The sequence below is a fragment of the Mixophyes fleayi genome, chromosome 3 (assembly GCF_038048845.1).
Source record: "Mixophyes fleayi isolate aMixFle1 chromosome 3, aMixFle1.hap1, whole genome shotgun sequence".
Lineage (NCBI taxonomy): Eukaryota > Metazoa > Chordata > Amphibia > Anura > Limnodynastidae > Mixophyes > Mixophyes fleayi.
In genome coordinates this window covers 185,553,832-185,568,325 of record NC_134404.1, presented here as the reverse complement: position 1 = coordinate 185,568,325, position 14,494 = coordinate 185,553,832, and positions in this window count along the sequence as shown.

The window sequence follows — 14,494 nt, the reverse complement described above, 5'->3', positions numbered from 1 at the left end:
GAAAAACAGACATAATAAAAAAAAAGCTTTTACCTTGGTGAATAAAAAAACACCTCTAATCAAGGGAAAGTTAACTGTAGAAAAACATAAAATTGCCAACATGCCATACTACATAAGCAGTGGCAAGGAAAGAATCAGGCCTTCGTCTTTCTGTACGAGTACTAGTTCTGCAACTGTCAGTGAGGCATCTTCTTCTAAGGTCTGTCATGATGATGCAAGACCTTATCATTCTGAGTCCAAAAGAGGTGTCCAAAACCTTTTATGTGTAAAAGCCAAGCTGGAAAAAAACAGTAAGACAGTAGGAGAAACTGTATGTTCAGAAATGACACAAATCCCTGAGGAGAGTCTATCCATGAGTGCTATGTCTAAGCCTGACCTTTCTGATACTGTACTCATAAAGAAGCCTCCTTTCACCATTACTGCAAATGTGTGGAAAAGCAGCCCAAGTGTAGCTGGTGATACACAAATTAAGAATGCCACTGGATTTGCAACAGGATGAGGGGGATATTTGTGTAGCTGACGACAGCACTAATGAGGATGTTGATGATGATGATGATGATGATGTTGTTTGTGTAAGTCCTGCAACAGTGGAAGCAGTTCTTGCAGTGATAAGAAGAAGGCCATTGTCATGTAAGGCCAAAAAATCCACCTCTTATGTGTAGAATTATTTTTGCCCAAATCCTGACAACAGTTGTGTAGCCAGTTGTAGCATTTCTAAAGCCACAGTCAGTAGAGGTAGGGACCATAACCATCTAGGATCCTCATCCATGTTACGCCATTTAAAGCGAGTTCATGGCAAGCTCTTGGAAAAATGAGAAACTTATGCTAAAAAAATAACAAAAAGCAGTCCAGCATCAGCTAGCTCCCTTCTCTCAGCAAGATCCCGGCACCTGCAATCAACACCGACAACACCTTCCTCATCAATATCCTCAATAGTGATCGGAGTTAGTTCTGCATCCAAGAAGCTAAGGCTAGATAACTTCTCCACTATCCGGGATTCCTCTGAAGAATTTTTGAGGGTTAGGCCCGCTGCTGCTGCTGCTGCTGCTGGGGGTGGATCTTTATCCCAGAAGTAGACCAAGAAGAAGACTACTAGTAGTTTGCAACAATTGACTGTTAAACAACCCTTTGCAAGAGAGAGCAAGTATGAAAGCTGTCACACAGTTGCAAAGCGGATCACAGGCGGCATGGCGACTATGGTGGTATTAGATCTGCATCCAATATCCACAATTAATGCAGCTGGCTTTAGACAGTTAATTGAGGTCCGGTGTCTCCGTTACCAAATTCCACCACAAAACCATTTTACTAGAAAAGCAATTCCTCACCTCTACCTGAAGGTTCAAAAAAATTGAATTATTGGGCTACAAAATGCCATTCTACCAACTGTACACTTAACCACAGATATGTGAACAAGTGGAACTGGGCAAACTAAAGATTATATGACTGTGACAGCCAACTGGGTTGGTAAATTGCCTTCAGCAGCAGGAACAGCAGCAGAATCTATCCAACAACACCAGATTTTTCAGAGGTAGGTGTTATAAATCCCAGTGCATTCACGAAGAGCAACGGAAGTGTAAAGCAAAGTGTCTTTATTCAGGTAAATACACAAACAAAGATAACTCAGATCCACTGATAAGAACAGGTTCCTAAGGAGACTGTATAGTATAAATGGCAGGAACAGGTATTACGTTTTACCCCCAGTCCAGAAGACACAAGGCTGTCCAGGATAGCAGACAGAGTCCAGGGATCAAACAGAGATCAGACAAACAAATCCAAATAGCCAGGCAGAGATCAAGCGAATAAGCGAGGTCCAGAAGTCAGGCCAAAAGATTAGGGCAACAGGCAAAACAGCGTGGTCCAAGGTACAGGCAAATTAATCAGGGTCTCAGGCAAGTAGGCAAGGTCCAAGGTACAGGCAGGGGTCATACACAGAAGTTCAATCCAGAAGGTAAATACCAAACAGGACAGGAGCAGGACAGGAGCAGGTTAGCAGTAGCCAGTAACAAACGGGATGAACTGCACAGAGCACAGCTTGAGGCAGGTATTTGAAGCAGTGTGACAGGTGCAGTTCTAATTAGCATCAAACAAGGAGATTAACTTCTTCAGGCATGTTGCAGAGTTCAGGAGCAGGACAGCAGCACCTCTGATGGATTATAGGTACTGCTGCCAGATACAAAACAAAGGCAGTCATAACAGTAGGTTACTCTGTGTATCAACGGCTTCACTAAGAGGCATACCGCTTACAATCTGTTAGAAAAAATAATGGATGTCATTGCAACATGGATTATACCGCTTGGACTTTCCTTAGTATATATCATTTCTGATAACGCCACCAATATTTATCAATGAAAAAAACACACCGCACTGAGTTTTGACTAAACCCCTCTATAAGAGTATATTTGTGTATGATAATGCACTAAAGATGTATGAGGGGAGGTGCTACCACACAAAATAAGCATAAAATTACAACAAAAAAGAGAAGAAAGCAGAAAGTGTGTATTTGGGGCACTCTTTTAACACATAGCCAGTAAGATAATTAAAATGGTAAATCTTTATTAGTAAATATTAAAAACATTATAGCAAAATATTAAAAAAGGTATATTGAAATGTTGGAAAGATAAACATAATTCTGCTAAAGTGGTAGAAAAACTACCCTGCTGGCTAGCTGTCCTTATTATAACATGTATAGGTAGTATTTGGAAACACAATCAATGCCTACAATATCACTCTGTAAATTGTATTAAAGGTTTAAATCACTAATTGTGTTGACATAGCTAATATTATGGATTGTAAAACCCTTAATTAGTGTGATAAGGGATCAGTCTGCAGAGAAAACCAACTGATATGAACTTAATTCAGGTTCTCAGAACAAATATGTTGCAATGCCGATGTTACAATACACCTTAGATAGGGAGTGAGATCAAACTAATAAAGAACCACTTTATTTGGCATGTCTAATCTCCTAAAGTTTTCCTGGATTCCTCCTAACAGAGGTGCAAACAGAAGTCCTACTGCTATCTGATTATCAGCTTGGTTCAACTAACCCTGATTAGTATAGATAACAGGGCAACTAAGTCTGTGTGATTTGACTGCTAGATAGTGACTCCGATCCCTTGTTAATCACTAGTGAGACACATGAACAGAGGCTTAGTATTGAGATTTGTTAGTCTCGAGCTGCTTGTATTCTAGCTCAATTAACGCACGTTTTGCTATGTGCTCTAATGAGGCAACCCGATGACATGCCTCCATTGAGTTTAAGTAGTGTAAAACACCCCCCCCCACTAATGACATATAATTCTTGGCAACCTATCATGATAACCAGGTCACGTGATGGTTGATTGACAAGGAGATTCCCCTATCGTATCTACTGTACCACCCTTATTCTAAATCAGTTGTTGTAATGACAACAGAGGACACTGGATAAATAAACAAAAATGTAATTAATGTACACAATCCCATTTAGAAAAAAGGTAAGTGTCAGTGTGTTAAGTAGCTCCCATTACACAGAGAAAGCCACAAATATTGTGAGAGCATTACAGCTGGGTGAATTCCATCACATTCCCTGTTTTGCTCACACACTCAACTTGGTGGTAGAGAGCTTTCTGAAAAATGACAGGGACGTGCAGAAGATGCTTTTTGTGGCCCCAAAAATTTCGGGACATTTTCGGCATTCTGCAACAACATGTAGGAGATTGCAGCAGCTACAGGAACAATTTAATTTGCCCTGCCACCAACTGAGGCAAGAGGTGGAATTCCACCCTTTATATGCTTCTGAGGATGAAGGAACAGCGAAAAGCCATCCACGCTTACTCCACAAGCCATGACATTAGGAAAGGAGGGGGAATGTATCTTAGTCCAGCACAGTGGAGAATACTTTCCGTGTTGTGCAAGGTGCTGAAACCTTTTGAAGTAGTCACCTGTGAAGTGAGTTCAGACACTACTAGCTTGAGCCAAGTGATTCCCTTAATTAGACTTTTGGAAAAGCAGCTTGAGAAATTGGAGGACATGAAACAAAGCAATTACTCAAAGTATGTCGGTCTTGTAGATCAAGTACTTTATTCGCTTTGTCAGTATCCGAAAGTCATCAAGATCTTGAAATCGGATCACTACATTTTGGCGACTGTGCTTAATACTAGGCTTAAGAGCTATGTCTTCTCTTTATTTCATTGTGACCAGCTCTCTGCTCAGCAGAGTCCACCTTCCTCTCTCAAACTGCCCACACCTGCTAAATCTGATGGGGATTCTAAAGTCTGTTGTGGTTTCCTTAACCAATGCTCCATTCAATTTGAATTACAGCCCCAAAATTTTCCTTCTGATAGTTCCAAAATAGTCTATATCGTCTCATTGTTGTCTGGTCAGGCCCTGGCCTGGGTCTCGCCCCTGTGGGAGCAAGAAGATTCTATCCTCAGTAACTACATAGTTTTCCTAGCCACCTTCTGATGGATCTTTGATGAGCCCGGACGAGTTTCCTCAGCCTCTGTCAGCATTCTCAGGCTTCGTCAAGGTTTTCATATATACGTCATAGAGTTCCATACACTTTCCTCAGAACTAACTTGGATAATGAATGCCCTGGTAGCAGCATTCTGGCAAGGTCTCTCGGACCGGATTAAGGATGTACTGGCATCCCAGGAACTTCCTACCACCCTGGATGCCATAATCTCTCTTTGCAATAAAGTGGATCTTCGCTTCTTCGAAAGGTCGGCGGAGAAAGAACATCCCAACCGTTCAGCCTTCAAGTCCACTCCTCGTTCCCATTCAACCTCTCCTACCCCCCGAAGAGCCTATGCAGATCGGGAGGAGTCGGATAACATGCAAGGAGAGGGACAGGAGACGCCTTAACAAGTTATGTATTTATTGTGGCGAGCCGGGCCACTTCTTGAATTCTTGTCCCAGGAGGCCGGGAAATGCCAGGCCCTAGTCTGCTCCGGGAGGTCAGATTGGGGGCACATAAAACCTTCCTGCCTTCTGCTTGTTTCCTCACAGTCTCTTTGTTATGGGATTCTTCTGAAAAAAATTTCAAGCACTGGTGGATTCGAGTGCTGCAGAGAATTTTATTTTTTGGTCTCTAGTTTCTCAATGTACCCTTCCTATCCTACCCTTGGAGGCACCTGTTACCATCACTGCCATCGATGGTTCCTAACTCCCTGGAAATGTGGTTCGCTACCAAACTAAGCCACTTACTCTCTGTATTGGGGTTCTCCACTCCTAAGTAATATAATTTCTTGTCTTACCACACTCCACCACTCCTGTGATCTTTGGTCTTCCATGGCTGCGTGTACATTCTCCTGAATTGGATTGGAATACCTCTGAAGTTCTGGCCTGGGGGTCTTATTGTCAATCCAACTCAAGTCAAACCTGTATGGTTTCTATCCTTCTATACAGAATCTCCCCTCCCGGGCTTGCCTTCTCAATATCAGGCTTTTTCAGATGTATTCGATAAGGTCCAGGCTAAACTTTTGCCCTCCACCGCCCCTGGGATTGTCCTATAGAATTACTCCTGGGCAAGAACCCTCCCAGAGGACAAGTCTTTCCACTCTCCCAGCCAGAGATGTCGGCCATGTCAGTATACGTCAAGGAAAATCTCCAGCGAGGCTTTATTAGGCTGTCTGATTCCCCAGCCGGAGCGGGGTTCTTTTTTGTTAAGAAGAAAGACGGATCTCTCTGTCCCTGTATTGATTACCGGGGTCTTAATGCGGTCACAGTAAAAAATCGCTACCCCATCCCTCTCATTACCGAGCTGTTTGACTGCATCAAGGGGGCGAAAGTCTTCTCTAAGCTGGATCTACGAGGAGCCTACAATCTTATCCGCATATGCTCCGGAGATGAATGGAAGACAGCATTCAATACCCGTGACGGTCATTACGAGTACCTAGTCATGCCCTTCGGACTTTGTAATGCCCCAGCTGTCTTCCAAAGCTTCATTAACGAAGTGTTCCTTTGAAGCCTCTTCTATGCCATTTCTGGGATATATCATCTCCGGTTCTGGGCTCCAGATGGACCCTGAGAAAGTTCGGGCAATCCTGGACTGGCCACGTCCGGCTACGCTTAAAGCGGTGCAACGCTTCTTAGGGTACTCTCATTACTACACACAGTTTATCCAGGGTTATTCCACTATTGTTGCTCCCATCACAGCTTACTAAAAAAGGAGCCAATACCAAGGATTGGATGGAGGAGGCCGTTGAGGCATTTACGTTCTTGAAACTAGCCTTCTCTTCTGCACCCATCCTCAGACAACCCAACCTCTCGCAGCCCTTCTTCCTAGAAGTAGATGCCTCCGCCATTGGAGTAGGAGCGGTGTTCGCCCAGAAGAACCCACCTAACAGACTTCTTTCTTGTGCCTTCTTTTCCCGCAAGTTTCTACTCGCGGAACAGAACTACACGATTGGAGACAGGAAACTGTTGGCTCTTTCAGAATGGCGCTACCTTTTGGAGGGGGCTCAGCATGTGGTCACCATAGTCACCGATCACAAAAACCTCTTGTATTTATAATCTGCTCGGTGCCTCAGCCCTTGCCAGGCCCGTTTGTCACTGTTTTTCTCTTTAAAACAAAAAAGCAGATGCACTTTCCCGGGCCTTCAACTCTGACTTAAACTCTGATCTACCCCTCAGTCATCCCATCTTGGATCAGAAATGTCTGCTAGGACTAACCACCACCAATTCCCCTCCTCCTGGGAGAATTTTTGTCCCCACCTCTCTTCGGAAGAAGCTGCTCTGCTTGTTTCATGCCTCCAGGTTCTCCGGACACGCTGGCTTTCTTAAAACCTATGAGCTGGTATCCCGCTCATGTTGGTGTCACACTCTTCGACCAGACGTCAATGATTTTGTAGCCGCTTGTAACGTATGTGCCCAACATAAAAGTCCCCGTGCGGGTCCTATGTGTTCATTACAACCTTTGTCCATACCAACTAAACCCTGGACCCATATCAGTATGGACTTCGTGACCGACCTTCCACTCACTAAAGGATGCAATATCATCTGGGTCATTGTGGACTGCTTCTCTAAAATGACCCACTTTGTTCCTCTCACAGGTCTACCTTCCTACTCGGTCCTTGCCCAACATTTCATCACAGAAATATTTTGACTGCACGGTTGTCCCATAGAAATTGTATCTGACAGAGGGGTTCAATTCACTTCCAAATTTTGGCATGCCCTATGTAAATCCCTTGGCATTCAACTTTTCCTCTGCCTATCACCCACAGTCAAATGGCCAAACAGAAAGGGTGAATCAAGACCTGGAGACTTTCATCAGACTATTCTCTTCTGCTTCCCAGAACAATTGGGTTGACCGCCTGCCATGGGCCGAGTTTGCACATAATAATTTCTTTCATGAGTACACGGCTGCTACTCCATACTTTATCGTCAGTGGGCTTCATCCTCTGGTTCTCATAGCAAAAACCCACTGATGTTCCTGCTGTTGAGGAGACCATTTGTGACTTTTCGACCATATGGACCAAGGTGGTTGCCCATCTCATAAAGACTTCCTCTCCTTACATGACTTTTGCGGATAGAAGACGTTGAGCAGTTCCAGAACTCAAAGTGGGAGAAAAGGTCTGGCTATCAACCCGAAATATCCGTCTCAAGGTCCCTTCTATGAAGTTCGCTCCTCACTTCATTGGACCCTATAAGATATTACGGGTCATTAACTCAGTCTCCTACAAACTTCAACTTCTTGCTTCCCTGCATATTTCCAATTCCTTCCACATTTCTCTTCTCAAACCGCTCATTATCAACAGGTTCTCAGATCCTGTACCTGCCTCCACAGTACCAATTTTCTCACCAGGAGGAGTTTAAGATCACACAGATCTTGAATTCGAAGATCTTCAGGCGAACCGTTAAGTATCTAGTAGATTGGAAGGGCTTTGGTCCCAAAGAACTCTCTTGGGTCAACGCATCTGACATCCATGCTCCAGCTTTACTCCAAAGATTCCATGCTCAGTTTTCACGCAAGACTCCGTCTAAGTGTCCAGTGGCCACCTTTAAAAGGGGGGTACTGTCAAATACGGGCAACTGTCTTGTTACCTGCCTCTCACTGATATTGAAACTGGCATGTCCTGGCGTCAGGCTCACACCATACATTGCTCTACAATCAGATCCGAGTTCCGAGTTACCACCGCTACTTCAGTCTGCTCTCAGCTCATGGCCTGTGTTGAACTATCGCTGCTCCAGTATCTCTATTACCATCTCCAGAGTATTTCATCGTGACAGCCTCGGTGCTCTCATTGCTACATCTCAGAGCCGCTACTACTTCTGTGACTCATCAGCTGTTGTTCCGAGTTACCACTGCTACTTCATTCTGCTCTCAGCTCGTGGCCTGTGTTGAACTATCGATGCTCCAGTATCTCTATTACCATCTCCAGAGTATTTCATCGTGACAGCCTCGGTTCTCTAATTGCTACCTCTCAGAGCCGCTACTACACCTGTGACTCATCAGCTGTTGTCCACAAATTACCATAATTACCTCTGACTCCTCTCAGCTTCTGCTCGGCATAGAATCACCGTTGTTCCAGTATGTCAGTCACCATCTCCTGAATACTACACTGTGTCAGCATCGGTTCTCTCTCTACTGCCGTTCAAGCCCCTATTGTTCCTAGGATTCCTCTGCTGTAGTCCTAAGGCACCTAGTTAGCCATTCCACAGGTTGCGACCATGTTGGCCCTAACAATTGTTTGTTTGGGATAAATTCAACCCCTGCCCCCCAAACAAATGTGTGTTTTCTTTCTCTTATGTTTTTTTTGGTGTATAAATGTTCCAGTTATTTAATTTTGTATATATAAAAAAAAATCGAAAAAAACATTGGTGTGTGTGTGTGTGTCTTTTTTAATGTAATTATAAAACATGTCTTCATTTGACTTTTGCAAATAATAATTGCACATTAACCACATACATTAAGCTTTATTTTACATGGGTCCCAACATGATTTGGCCAAGGTACAAAGTTCCTCATTTGTTAAACTTATTTCCCTTATTCAGGCCCAGAAAGTCCACACAGATAAGGGCATGGTTGAGAATTGAACTCAATACTGTAAGAGAGATGTGCTAACCACTAGGAGGAAGAAAAAAAGGAGAAATGTGTCAAGTTATGGCACTCCAAGACCAATCATTCAATGGAATAAAACGGCATAATGCTTTATTAGTATACATTAAAAATATATAAGGATTATAATAGAAAGGTCTAGCGAAATATTAAAAAATGAAAAGTGATATGACTTTCAAAGATCGATACAAACTGTTAAAATAGCAGTGAAGGGCTGCTAGCCACCTCACTACTCCCTATTTCCGTATATTCAAATGTTGATCCTTCGATGATTTTCATATAACCTATATTGTGATTTAGTACTGGACATTCCATAAAATATTACCATGCTTATGTGTTCTATATTTATTGTTTAATATACAGAAATTATATTGGATATGGTGTCTTAAAGGGTTAAATCCACATATATGATTATCCACTGTTATTCTTTCAATGTATGTATATCTTCAAAATATATCTCTTTTAAAGGGAATGCAAGCAGACCACAATTATAATTGTCTCCTAAAAGGAGATATAAATGTTTATAAATATATTTCTGCGAAAGCTACGACCTGATACACAATAGCTAACGCAATATTCCCAAAAATGAAAATGATATGACGTTGAATCTCTTTATACTAATATCTGCCATGAACAAGGTATCAATGCGGTTGCAGGCTTTGTGTCTGATGGTTATATTTCAGTTTGGCATCTTTGGCTCCCGGGACCTCCCCCAGAACTTGTTAAGTATTTGCACAAGCAATTGGTAACAAGCAAGGCTTATTGAGCGCTGAGTTGACGGGCTGGCGTTATAGAGGTTTCCGTTTCACGGGGGTGGAAATGGTGCGCTAGCATTGCCTTGATTTCACTAGGTTTATACTGTTTATACTGGCATGTGGTGCACGAAACGTGTACTTCATACCACTCCGGGGTGGCTGGATTTAGCTTGAGGCATTTAGAAAGAAATACGTTGGGCATGGAAGGTGCTAGGTTGGGGTGACGTGGAGACATGGTGGAAGGTGTCCCAGGATGGTTGGGGGTTGGTTCCCCAGCCACAATGTGGTGTTGGTGGCCAGGATGAGGTAGGGTTAGCCCCCCACCCTTTTCCTCTGCGAGGGTCACTGTTATCCCTTCAACAGAGCTAGTGGCATTTAGGTTCTCCTGCACTTGCCAAATGTGAGAGAGAAATACCCCGATATAAGCTGGTGACAAGCCAGTCAGTGGGGGAGGGACAAGGAATTAGCCCTCCTCTGGCCCTACAGACTGTAGGATTACCAATTAAGGTGGTTCGCCTGAGCCGATGGCTTGATCGGTACTCACTCCAGTTAGAAGCGGAATTCTAAGGGATGGGTTTGGGCACGGTTTCCGGTTACCTATTGTTGGGGTCTGTCAAGACGGCTGCTGTAGTACTCCTGTAACCCTCCAGTTTATTTCACAAGGTTTTAGTGGACAAAGTTCACAGGGAGATTGAGTTGGGGCAGATGTGCACCCCCTTTTCAAATCCCTTGCTTGCGGGGCCTCGTTGGTTTTCCCGGTAGGGTGGTTCCTAAGCTGGCAGCGGGACAGTTTGGGCTGATGCAGCACTCGTTATGCCCGCATGGTGCAGCAGTGAATGATGCTCTCCCTGAGAAGTGCGGCAGTGTGGTGTAACAATCCGTGAAATTGCGCTAGACGTAGGGTGGGGTTCTGCAATGGGTAGTAGGAGTTAGTACTTACCTAGGGTATACGCAGTCTCCTGCGTGTTTCTTGAGGTGTCAGATCTATCCTACACCAGTGAATCTGTGCGGGCACAGACTATTAGGGCATCCCCCTTAACTTGGAAGATTTTCTGGGCATGGAGCCTGGTATGGGCTCGATATGCAAAGAAATTTTGTGTTTGGTAGGGGCTTGTTTCCCTTTCAAGGGGTGTCTGAGTCACGGGCCGGAAGACGGAAGGTTTGACAAGATGGTGGACTTGGTAGGCTCACCTTAGGCATGTTTTTGAAGCTATGCACTTAGATAGCTGAGGTTCTTGAGTTCTAGTGAGTAACTCTGAAGCAGATTCAATCCATCCTGGGGATTTCCAAGGGTCGGAAGTTCGAGAGGACGGAAGCCGGGTGTAAGCTTCCTCGATGTAGTATTAATCTTTATACTGAGAGCAGAGAGTATTTCTCAGTTTTGAATCTGTTCCTGCCAGTTTTTACGGGAGTGCATTTAGGATCTGAGTTTGGGAGTCTACGTTGTGGGGGACGGGTGCCCTGCATTTTGGCCTGGCGTAGGGGTGCAGTCTGGCTGGGCTGGTAGCTTGGTCCTCTTGGAGATCTTCCCAATAGTTGGAGCTGGGTGCGTTGGAGGACAGTTTAGTTGGGAAGCAGATTTTCTGGTGTGATAGCAACGGAGTAGTGCAGATCAATTAAGCTGCAACAGGATACTTCACCTCCGATGATTACCCGTTTGCACAAGTTGATATGGCACCATTTGTACTACGGCATCTGCTCCCTGCCTTGTCAGGGGGATAATGGGATAGGTGTAGAACGTGGGCTTCTGAGGCAGCCCTAATGGGGTTCCCCTTGTCCCACTTAGGTCTGGCAGGTTGTCCAGCGACACTGAGGGTTTGGCCGATTTAGCTCGTGATCCTGCAACTCGGACGAAGTATTGTGTGACTTGGCAGGAGTGGTGCGTTTTTCCAGAGCTGAGGGCCATGACACTGCTGAAGGTGGGCATGGGAGTATGCTAGGGATTACTTGGGGATGGGTGTCAATATAGTGAGTTCTGAGCAACTACGGCAGGGCCTCCGGCAGGAATATCATTGTTCGCGAAGCTGCGAGGGGAAGTTGATTACACCAGAAGTTCTGTTGTGACCAGGGCTTTGAAGGTGGCACGGTTACAAACAGAAGTACAGCTAGGAGTCACGAATATGGTGAAAACACTGTGTTTATTTGCAGACAAGTATAAATAACAGGTAGTCAGGAGTAGTGGTAATTACCAGGTGCAGGCTGATGCAGAAAATAATATAAATGTCCAGAAACAAGCAGGTACACAGCTAATGAAGGGAAGCAGGGGTATGAACAGATTCCAGGCAGCATGAACTAGAGGAGCAAGGCAGGAGGAAGAATCCACAGGTAACACAGGATATGACATCAGAATAGGACAACAATAACCAGCCATGTGTGCTGGGAGTGACAGGGTATATAAAGGGAAAACCACACCCAGGTGCATGGGATAATTGGAACATGAAGGTTAACCCCTAATGCACACAATAAGGCACAATAGCAGCACCTCTGGTGAATGGAGGTACTGCCAATACAAATACAATGATAAAGACAAAAAGGCAGGAGCTGCCATGCAAAACATCATGTAATGCATAAGCTGTAGGCAGATCGTGACAGTACCCCCTACCTTAAGGGCGGATTCCAGACGCCCAATTACCAAAAATGTCTGAATTCATCGGAATCATAGTCCAGAATTGGGGGCCCGGCAGAAAAGTCCTCGTCCATGGATGGACGGGCAAAGGAGACTATGCCAGCTGCCAGTTCAAGCACTGCAGAACCACCTCTTTTCTTACGTCCTCCTCTCTTACGGGACTTCCTTAGAGTTGGAACCTGCGCCAACTGGGTGGAGCACAAGGGTAGTTCTCGGACTGTATTGCCGGGTAGTGTTGCTGAAAGCACAGGTGACCCACAGGATGGCACTGCAGGGGTTGGAGAAAACTTTTTGATTACTTCCTCAACAAACCGTTTTAAGTCAAACAGGATGGGATCTTGGGTTTCAATAAATGTATTTGCCCATTCCAAAGCCTCTCCTTTAAAATACGTAATAAGGAACAGTACCCGTCCCTTAGGGTTGTTAACAGCTCTGGTATGGAGGGCATATAAGAGGCAGCAAATTTCAGAAGGGCACAAAGTTGGGAAATGTGCCCCTCAAAGAAAGGCAACGGCTCAGACTTAGCACCCTCAGCAACAGATGGCTCGGACTTGGCAGCAGACTTGACTGGAGACCCGGACTAAGCGGCAGGCTTGGCAGCAGGCCCGGACTGGGCGGAAGGCTTGGCAGCAGGCACGGACTGGGCGGAAGGCTTGGCAGCAGGCCCGGACTGGGCGGAAGGCTTGGCAGCAGGCACGGACTGGGCGGAAGGCTTGGCAGCAGGCACGGACTGGGCGGAAGGCTTGGCAGCAGGCACGGACTGGGCGGAAGGCTTGGCAGCAGGCACGGACTGGGCGGAAGGCTTGGCAGCAGGCACGGACTTGGCGGAAGGCTTGGCAGCAGGCACGGACTTGGCGGCAGACTTGGGAGCAGGCCCGGACTGGGCGGCAGACTTGGGAGCAGGCCCGGACTGGGCGGCAGACTTGGTAGCAGGCCCGGACTGGGCGGCAGACTTGGTAGCAGGCCCGGACTGGGCGGCAGACTTGGTAGCAGGCCCGGACTGGGCAGAAGGCTGGGCAGCAGGCCCGGACTGGGCAGAAGGCTAGCCAGCAGGCCCGGACTTGGCGGCAGGCTTGGCAGGGACAGCACTTTGAGAAGCCTGAGGGCAGACAGCACTTTGAGAAGCCTGAGGGCAGACAGCACTTTGAGAAGCCTGAGGGCAGACAGCACTTTGAGAAGCCTGAGGGCATACAACACTTTGAGAAGCCTGAGGGCATACAACACTTTGAGAAGCCTGAGGGCAGACAGCACTTTGAGAAGCCTGAGGGCAGACAGCACTTTGAGAAGCCTGAGGGCAGACAGCACTTTGAGAAGCCTGAGGGCAGACAGCACTTTGAGAAGCCTGAGGGCAGACAGCACTTTGAGAAGCCTGAGGGCAGACAGCACTTTGAGAAGCCTGAGGGCAGACAGCACTTTGAGAAGCCTGAGGGCAGACAGCACTTTGAGAAGCCTGAGGGCAGACAGCACTTTGAGAAGCCTGAGGGCAGACAGCACTTTGAGAAGCCTGAGAGCAGACAGCACCAAGTGGTAACTCGGGCTGAACCGCATGGACTGGCAACTCGGGCTGGACCGCATGGACTGGCAACTCGGGCTGGACCGCATGGACTGGCAACTCGGGCTGGACCGCATGGACTGGCAACTCGGGCTCGACCGCATGGACTGGCAACTCGGGCTGGACCGCATGGACTGGCAACTCGGGCTGGACCGCATGGACTGGCAACTCGGGCTGGACCGCATGGACTGGCAACTCGGGCTGGACCGCATGGACTGGCAACTCTTCTGGAGCAGACTGGAGGGACAGGACTCCTCTGGAGAAGTCTTTAAGGGCAGCGCCCCCTCTGGAGAAGTCTTTAAAGGCAGAGCCCCCTCTGGAGCAGACTGGAAGGGCAGCGCCCCCTCTGGAGAAGTCTTTAAGGGCAGCGCCCCCTCTGGAGAAGTCTTTAAGGGCAGAGCCCCCTCTGGAGAAGTCTTTAAGGGCAGAGCCCACTCTGGAGAAGTCTTTAAAGGCAGAGCCCCCTCTGGAGTAAACTGTAGCTCAGGAACAGAGACAGCGGCTGAAGACTCTGAACCGGAGACAGAG